The sequence below is a fragment of the Macadamia integrifolia genome, chromosome 5 (genome assembly GCF_013358625.1).
Source record: "Macadamia integrifolia cultivar HAES 741 chromosome 5, SCU_Mint_v3, whole genome shotgun sequence".
NCBI lineage: Eukaryota > Viridiplantae > Streptophyta > Magnoliopsida > Proteales > Proteaceae > Macadamia > Macadamia integrifolia.
In genome coordinates this window covers 46708088-46717562 of record NC_056561.1, presented here as the reverse complement: position 1 = coordinate 46717562, position 9475 = coordinate 46708088, and positions in this window count along the sequence as shown.

The following is a 9475-nucleotide window of genomic DNA, read 5'->3' as shown; positions in this document are numbered from 1 at the left end:
TTTTTTTTTTTTTTTTAATGATTCTCTTCAAATAGGAAAACCATGGAATCAAGCACTATCAAGGCATCCAGCAAGAAGCAAAACTCCATTTTCAGATTATTTATAGATAGATTTCAAGTAGAAAAAATTGCAAGTACTAGTAGAAATCTTTAGAGGGTTTTAAAACATTTGTTCTTGATGGAAGTAGTGATCCTTTACTGTTAATGGTGCATAGGCAAGATAAAGTATGTCCAAGTTTCGAGCCAAGATAAAGCATGTTTAAGTTTCAGATCAAATGATGAATATTTGGGTCCAGACAATCAAATTTCCAGCCTCCACGAAACCAAATTAGTATATCCAGTGAAAAAGCAGAGGTATTGTGATCCACCAAGGGTTCAACCACACCTTGATGGAGACATCAATGTGTACAGACACAAGAAGAAGAAGAAACAGCCATTTTTGTGGCAAGAAGAATAGAAAGAAGAAGAAGAAAAAGGAGGAAGAAAAGGAGGCTCGATCCAACCTTTCCAGCGCTGGATCGAGTCCCTCTCTCTTTCCAGATTTCAGCAAATCTTGTGGGCCCCATTAGTTGTTAGTTTAGTAGTTTATTTTTAGAATATTATTTTCCTTGTTAGTCTTTTAAGTAATTAGGAAACTACTTTATTAGTTGTTAGTTTTTAGGAAGTCTTTATTTACTTTCCAATTGGTTTTTTATTTATTTTTAGTAACTAAGTTTTATATTTATGTAATGGCCTAGGCCATGATGGAATGAATGAGAACTTCGAAAGTTTGTCCAAATTGGAAAACTCCCCAACCCCCTACAATTCCCCTCTCCCTTTCTCTCTCTCTCTCTCTCTCTCTCTCTCTCTCTCTCTCTCTCTCTCTCGGTTCCTCTCTTTCTTGGTTTTCATCCCCTCTCCCTCTTTCTCTCAGTTGTCTTAATATATAGCCTCTCTATTTTTCTGGTATTATGGTTGAAGACAAGTGCTCTTCCCTCAAGCAGCCAAGGATCGATCAAAGCACCATTGTTTCTCTGTACTACTGTTAAGGATACTGCTGCCTCTACTTCAAGCAATCGAAGACTGGCTATTGCACTTTGTTTTCTATACTATTATCAATAGATGTTCTCCCTTCAAACAAGCAAGAGTTGTAATAATTCCGGATGGTTTTCTTCTATAGCATTCAATCTGGACAACAATCCTTAATCTCGGTAGACTTTGATTTCTTCTTCTCTTCTCTGTTTGGACAATGGACAAGTAAGTAATTAAACTAAACTTCCCACCTCCATTAATCCCCTGTTATATGTTTGCATCCCATTATCATTGAAACCAGCCACTGCCCCTTCGTTTATGCCTATTTCACCTACTGTTTTAAGTCTTTTCTTCACTGTTATATTTCCAAAACCCTTGCTGATTTTCTATTTTAGTTGGCTGCTAGAGGACATTGATTGTTTGCATATCTTGTTTGGTGTCTAGATTGATTTGTGCTGAACCTAACATTCGCATGACGTTTGTTCCCTTCCCCATGTCCCCACTTGAAGTTTAAGTAAGTTTTTATATGTTTTTCCGCTTAGATTGATATTGCTCCTGGCTATATGTTGATTTGTCTTTATTTATTGTATGTTGAATCTTGTTTTGCTAAGCATATCTTAATCCCAACCTAACCCCAAGATCCTGATGGGGACATCAAAGTGTACAGGCGGCAGAAGAAGAAGAAGCAACCATCTTTGTGGCTGGAAAAATAGAAAGAAGAAGAAGAAAAAGGAGGAAGAAGGAAAGCTCGATCCAGCCATTCCAACGCTGGATCGAGCCCCTTTCTCTTTTCAGATTTTAGTAGATCTTGTGGGCCCCATTAGTTATTAGTTTAGTAGTTTATTTGTAGTATATTCTTTTCCTTGTTAACCTTTTAATTAATTAGGAAACTACTTTATTGGTTGATTAGTTTTTAGAAAGTCTTTATTTACTAGTCAATTAACTCTTTTTATTTTTAGTAACTAGATTGATATTTATGTAATAGCTTAGGCCACGGTTGAGGGGATGACTGTTAATTGAAAAAAAGGCCAAGAGCAAACCCCCAAACCCCTCACGGTTCTCTCTCTCTCTCGTTTTCTCACTTTTCTCTCTCGCCTCTTCCCTCTCTTACTCTCTCGGCTCTCTCTTCTCTCTGCTTTCTTGTCTCGCCTCCCTCTCTTTCTTTTCAGTCTTATTTCTTTTTTTCTGCTGCTGTTTTGTTACTGCTGACCTCACCAATCGATGCTCACTGCTGCTGTAACATATTACTGCCGTTACAAAACTGCTACTGCTGCACCTGTTGCCTTTACCTCACTGCTGCTGCTACATACTGCTGCTGTTGCACACTGCTGCCATTACCTCAGTGCTGCTGCTATACACTGCTGCCATTACATCACTGCTGCTACTACTCTTGGTTGTTGTTTACCCTCCGCTGGTGCTGCTCTCTCTACAATCGGCTGGATATCTCTTCATCAACTAAAAGTGGACTACAACCTCTTTATTTTGGAGGACCTTGATCTCTTCTTCTCTCCTCAGATCTGAATAGCAGTATGGTAAAGCATTAAACTAAACCCTCCCCACCTCCATCAATCCCTATTATATATTGCAGCCCATTGACGTTGAAGCCTGCCTTTGCCCTTTGTTTATGCATATTTTATCGATTGTTTGCATATCTAATTTGGGTGTCTAGATGGATTTGTGCTGAACCTAATATCCGCGTGTCGTTTGTTCCCTTCCCCATGTCCCCATTTGAAACTTGAGTAAGAATTTATGTGTTTTTCCATCTAGATTATTATTGTTTTTGGCTACTTTGTTTATTAGTCTCGTTTTATCTTGCATGCTTAATCGTGTTTGCTGAGATTCTTTGGTCCTATCTACCTAAGCCTCTTGAGTTAACCCTACCTAGCTAGTTAATCTTGTAGGAGACCTAGTCACCTAGGAACCCCCCTACATCAGATCCCTCTTAAGTTTGTCTTACCCTAATTGAGTCACTCTTGTAGGGACCTTAGTTGTCAAGGCAATCCCTTACATCATCTTGGTATCAAAGCAGAGCATGGTTATGTCTAGGTTTAGGGTAATTAGGTACTGCTGTCCCTTGTTTACATGTCTTACCTTTTGAGGTCTAGTCTCCGTCGCAATCTGTCCATAGTCGAGTCTGAGCTAAGAGAGCATTACCATAGATTAGAGGACACCTTTTTCTTCCTTAAGTTGGCGGGACCAAATAGCATTGGACATTATTCCCTCCAAAAGCATATATTTGAAAGGGAGATTTCTGACCTCAAGAGTGAAAGAGTTAACTACGTGTCTCAATTGGAGATACTGAGTAGACCTTGAGTCTTTGGTGGCAACCGTACCTTAGCTGCCCACCTCCTTATATCCACTCGTAGTGGTAGAGCATACCAGGACATGTCTGACCTCCTAGCCTCTCCACCCAATTTGAGCAATTGGTTGAATTCATGAAAGCCGTCCAAGCCATACAAGAAATACAAGCTGCCCATCTCCAAGCCCTTACTAATAAATTGGCTACCCTCGAGACAAGTGCCCAAAACCCTGATGGACGGCAAGGCCGTAACACAACTGGCACTGAACCTAGGGTAGAGGCCTAACCCTGAGGAAGTAAACGAGAATAACCAGACTGATGGTTATGACTAGATAGGGGATAAATTCCAAGGCCTAGGGCGTGGTAGGGATCGGGGTAGGGGTCGAGGCCCACCGCCAAGACACCAAACCCAATATAGAGATGATGAGGGTTATGAGCATCATGATAAGGGGCTTTAATGTCAGACGGATGATTAATATAGATGCCCCTACCTACGATGGTCAGATTGATGCTAGGATCCTTTTGGATTGGATCAAACAGATGGATAGGTACTTCGATTTCTACGATATGCCAGAGGAAGTCCGCTACCGATTTGCTAAGTTCAAGCTTATTGGAGCTGCCTAGGACTTCTGGACAGACCTAGAGTACCAGGAGGACCACCTAGGACTTGAGCCAATCACCACCTGGGTAGAAATGCAAAAGCAGCTCAAGAGGGAATTTTTGTCTATCACTTGTATGCTCCAGTTGTTGAATGAAATGAATACCTTGAAGCAAGGAAAGTTGACTGTGACCGAATACATGAGCAAGTTCAATGAATTGAAAACTAGAAGCCGTATTCGGGAGGATGTTAAGCAGACACTATCCAGATTCCTTATCGGACTCAACTCCGAAATTCAGTCTCGTATGGCACCCCACCTGGTGCGAGACGTTCCACAGGCCTTCAGGATAGCCCTTGAGGTGGAATCCTCCATGTTAACTTATTCTCGGAGGAAGAGCTTCCAAGCTGGGGAGTCCCAATTTAGAAAACCACCCCAAGGCTCAACTGGACTCCCAAAACCCACTGGTGCACCCAAGGATTAAAGTATCGGTATCGGTCGCCGTATATGTCAATCAAAATTAAGATACGTATCGGAGAATATCGTATCGTATCAGAGATACGCTAAAACACGCTAAAGATACGCACATAAATGGATATGAAACACCTTTTTAAACACTTTTGCATAAAAATTTTATTAAAAAAAGCTATTGATAACATGTATTATGCATAAACACTAAAGTGAGGGTATCGCACTAAGAATTCAAGGTTTGTAGTTGTCCCATAAATGTAAAATCCTTGTTCTCAACCTTGATTTCCACTTTAGTTAGAGAGAAATATGGCTGGCAACAACTTTGGAACAAAAACCCCTCAAAAATCGTGTTTTCTGAAAAAATACCCATCTTGGCCATTATGTGACCGTAGCGCACTGTATCGGTACATAACGATACTCATCGATACATACCGATACTCACCGATACATACTGATCGATGCATACTGATACTACCAATACGTACTGATACTCATCGATACGTACCGATCGATACATACAAATACTCACCGATACATACCGACACGTATATTTTACCTCGATTTTATATTTTCCATAGAGTATCAGTACATATCAACAGTGTATTGGTGCATATCGGTATTTATCGTAGGATATATATCGATATGAAAGGATTTTAAAAATTTCATGTATCGTATCGGTGTGTATCGTATCGGTCGGCTAAATTTAAGATACGTATTGGAGGGTATCGTATCGGTATTGGAGATACTTTAAACCATTGGTGCACCACAGCGTCAACTTGACAAGGGTAAAGGAATTTTAGAAGAAGCAGTGGGCAACAACAGTGCTTCAAGTGTCACGGGTTTGGTCACTTCTCCAGAGAGTGTCCCAATAGAAATCTTAATGTGGGAGAGCAGACCCCTGAAGAAGGTGACCAAGAGGGGTTTTCGGGACCATAAGTATGAGGACCATAGACCAAATGAGACTATATCTGATGTGGACACCGAGGAGGCCGGTGACCTCAAGCTCGGCATTGTGCGTTGTATCATCTCATAACCTATGAGTAGCGATGATTGGCGACGAACTAATATTTTCATCACTTACACATGTCATCAGGGTAAGAACTGCCGCGTCGTCATAGACAGTGGGAGTTGTATGAATGTGGTCGCCAAGAGCGTTGTTGCTCGAATAGGCCTTAAACCTGAACCCCACCCCAAGCCTTGCAAGGTTGCCTGGGTTGATCAGTCCACCATTCCTGTTAATCTGAGGTGTTTAGTTCCCCTACACTTTGCAGGATATGAGAATCGAGTGTGGTGTGATGTCCTAGAGATGGATGTTGCCCACATCATCCTAGGTAGACCCTAGTTATATGATTAAGATGTCACCAATTACGGGAAGTCTAACACCTATGTCTTTGAGTTCAAAGATCAAACTGACCCCAGAGCCCCTAGGGAAGTTAGGGTTTCAAAACGCAAGGGAAGTACATCCAAACACCACCCCACCAAAACACTCAACATTTTAAATCAACAACAATTTGGAGAGTGTCAAGAGTTGGGTGATTTATGCTCTAGTTGCCATACAGAGTAATACCGATAGGTCACGCTTATTCACTGAGGCTCCTAGAGAAGTGCAACCCTTGTTGAGGAAATTCGAGAGGTTATTCCTTGAGGAACTACCTGATGAGTTACCGCCTATGCATGACATCCAACACCCTATTGACTTAGTTCCAGGATCCTCTCTTCCGAACTTACCCCATTATCAAATAAATCCCAAAGAATATGCCGAACTCAAATGGCAAGTGGATGAACTGTTGTAAAAGGGATTCATTAGGGAGAGCCTTAGCCCGTGTGCTGTACCTGCCTTGCTCACGCCAAAGAAAGATGGCACCTGGCGTATGTGTGTTGATAGTAGGGCCATCAATAAGATCACCATCAAGTATAGGTTCCCTATCCCTAAGCTTGATGACATGCTGGATATAATGGCCAACTCTTCGATCTTTTCGAAGATTGATCTCAAGAGCGGGTACCACCAAATTAGGGTTAGGCCTGGAGATGAGTGGAAGACAGCCTTCAAGACGAAGGATGGCCTCTTTGAGTGGTTAGTCACGCCTTTTGGCTTGTCAAATGCACCTAGCACCTTCATGAGGACAATGAATCAAGTGCTTCAACCATTTATTAGCAATTTCCTAGTGGTTTACTTTAATGACATCCTCATCTATAGTAAGACCCTGTCTTCCCACTTGGATCACTCACAGAAGGTTTTTCATGTGCTCTTACAAGAGAAACTCTATGTCAACCTCAAGAAGTGCACCTTCATGAGTGATCAAGTCATCCCCTTAGGATTTGTTGTATCAACTTAGGGAGTATCTGCTAACCCTGAGAAAGTGAGAGCGATTGTAGAGTGGCCTGAGCCAACTAATATCCATGAGGTACGAAGCTTTCATGGCTTAGCCACTTTCTATAGGAGGTTCATTTACCGGTTTAGTTCCATTATGTCTTCTATCACTGATTGCATGAAAAAGGAGTTTCAATGGACTAAGAGTGCTACGAAGGCCTTTAATGAGATTAAAGCTTATGACTGAAGCTCCAATCCTGTGCCTTCCAAATTTCTCTAAAGTTTTTGAAGTGAATTACGATGCATCTGGTATTGGGATACGTGGTGTCCTAGGACAAGAGGGCCACCTTGTTGCCTATTTTAGTGAGAAGCTTAATGAAGCTAGGCAACGATATTCCACATATGACCAGGAATTCTATGTTGTTGTCCAATCACTGCGCTATTGGCGACATTACCTTTTACCGCAAGAATTCGTGCTATTCTCTGACCTTTAGGCTCTGAGATACCCGAGTGCCCAAAAGAAACTTAACCAGAGGTATGCCAAGTGCGTTGAGTATCTCCAAGAGTACACTTTTGTACTCAAACACAGACCTGACGTCAAGAATACTGCTGCAGATGCACTGAGCTGGGTGAACATGTTCCTCAGTCGCACCAATGTTAGGAGTCGGGCTAGTGTGCTACTCCAGGCAATGAGTGTAGAGGTTGTAGGGTTTGAGCGAGTTAAGGAACAATACCCCACCTGTCCTGATTTTAGTGAGCCGTTCACTTCCTTAAGGGAAGGTAACCCGGTCAACCGCTTGGACTACCTGCTTAGGGAGGGATTCCTTTTTAAAGGAAGCAAGTTGCGCATTCCCAAGACTTCACTCCGAGATTTCCTGATCTGAGAATTGCATGCTTGGGGAGTCGCTGGCCCTTTCGGTCGAGATAAGACCATCACCCTCGTTGAGGACCGATTCTTTTGGCCAGGACTGAAGAGGGATGTTACTAGAGTTGTGAGTCAGTGTAGGACATGCCAGACCACCAAACAACAAAAGCAAAACACGAGTTTGTACACTCCCCTACCCGTTCCCTATTCCTCTTGGTAGGAACTTAGAATGGACTTCGTGTTTGGTCCACCAAGAACTTCGAGAGGCCATGATTCTGTTTTGTGGTTGTGGACTGCTTCTCGAAGATGGCCAATTTCATCCCATGCTCTAAGACCTCTAATGCATTTGTAGTAGCCAAACTTTTCTTTACTGAGGTTGTCAAGTACCATGGGTTGCCCCTCACCATAGTGTCCGATAGGGATGTTAAGTTCACCAGTCATTTTTGGAGGACCCTATGGCGGATGATGGGCACAAAGCTCCGTTTCTCCTCCTCTTTCCACCCTCAGACCGATAGCCAGACCGAGGTTGTCAATAGGAGCCTAGGGAATTTATTGCGTTGCCTCATAGGAGAACACCTTACCAGTTGGGATCGAGTCCTTAGCCAGGCTGAGTTTACATATAATAGTTCTAAGAACCGTACCACTGGTCTGTCCCCCTTTGAGATCTGTTCAGGATACCAGCCCCGGCACCCATAGAACTTATCTCAGTCGTGTTTAGTTCCAGGACCTCTCAGTCAGTTGAATCTTTTGCTCAGCATATACATGATTTGCATGCAGGTATAAGAAGATAGATAGCATTGAGCAATGAGCAATACAAATCAAAGGCAGATGTGCACAGAAGGCTACAAGAGTTTCAAGAAGGCGATATGGTGATGGTAAGAATCATGCCGCAACGTTTTGTTAGGGGGAAAAGCGAGAAAGTTATATGCTCGTAGCACAGGTCCATTCAAGGTACTTAAAAGGATAGGTGCCAATACGTATGTTCTTGATCAGCCAGCTAACATGGAGATCAGTAATATTTTCAATGTTGAAGACCTAGTCCCATACCATGGTACCTCTAACTTTACCCCTTTCTATCTTGATGACCTTGAGGACTTCCCCTTCACCATTGATGAGACTACTGAGCCAAACCAACTACTTCCCCCCACCTCATTAACACATGTGCCTAAGGTCACGAGAAGAACTGAAGAAGTTGAGGAAATCTATGATGACAGGATTGTGTCCACAGACACTGGAGGTTCTAGAGAGTTCTTGATCAAGTGCCGTGGACATCCAAAAATTGACAACACCAGGATTACATTGCAAAAAATCCAACAACTCAACCCAGACCTGCTTGATTATTACATGAGCTTTAATTCACAGGAGGTGAATTCTTCCATGCCAGGGAGAGTTGATGGAGACATCAAGGTGTACAGACGCAAGAAGAAGAAGAAACAGGCATCTTTGTGGCTAAAAGAATAGAAAGAAGAAGAAGAAAAAGGAGGAAGAAAAGGAGGCTCAATCCAGCCTTTCCAGCGCTAGATCGAGTCCCTCTCTCTTTCCAGATTTCAGCAAATCTTGTGGGCCCCATTAGTTGTTAGTTTAATAGTTTATTTTTAGAATATTCTTTTCCTTGTTAGTCATTTAATTAATTAGGAAACTACTTTATTAGTTGTTAGTTTTTAGGAAGTCTTTATTTACTTTCCAATTGGTTCTTTTTTATTTTTAGTAACAAAGTTTTATATTTATGTAATGGCCTAGGCCAAGATGAAATGAATGAGAACTTCGAAAGTTTGTCCAAATTGGAAAACTCCCCAACCCCCTACAATTTCCCTCTCCCTTTCTAATTCTCTCTCTCTCTCTCTCTCTCTCTCTCTGTTCCTCTCTTTCTCGGTTTTCTTCCCCTCTCCCTCTTTCTCTCGGCTGTCTTAATGGTGCAGCCTC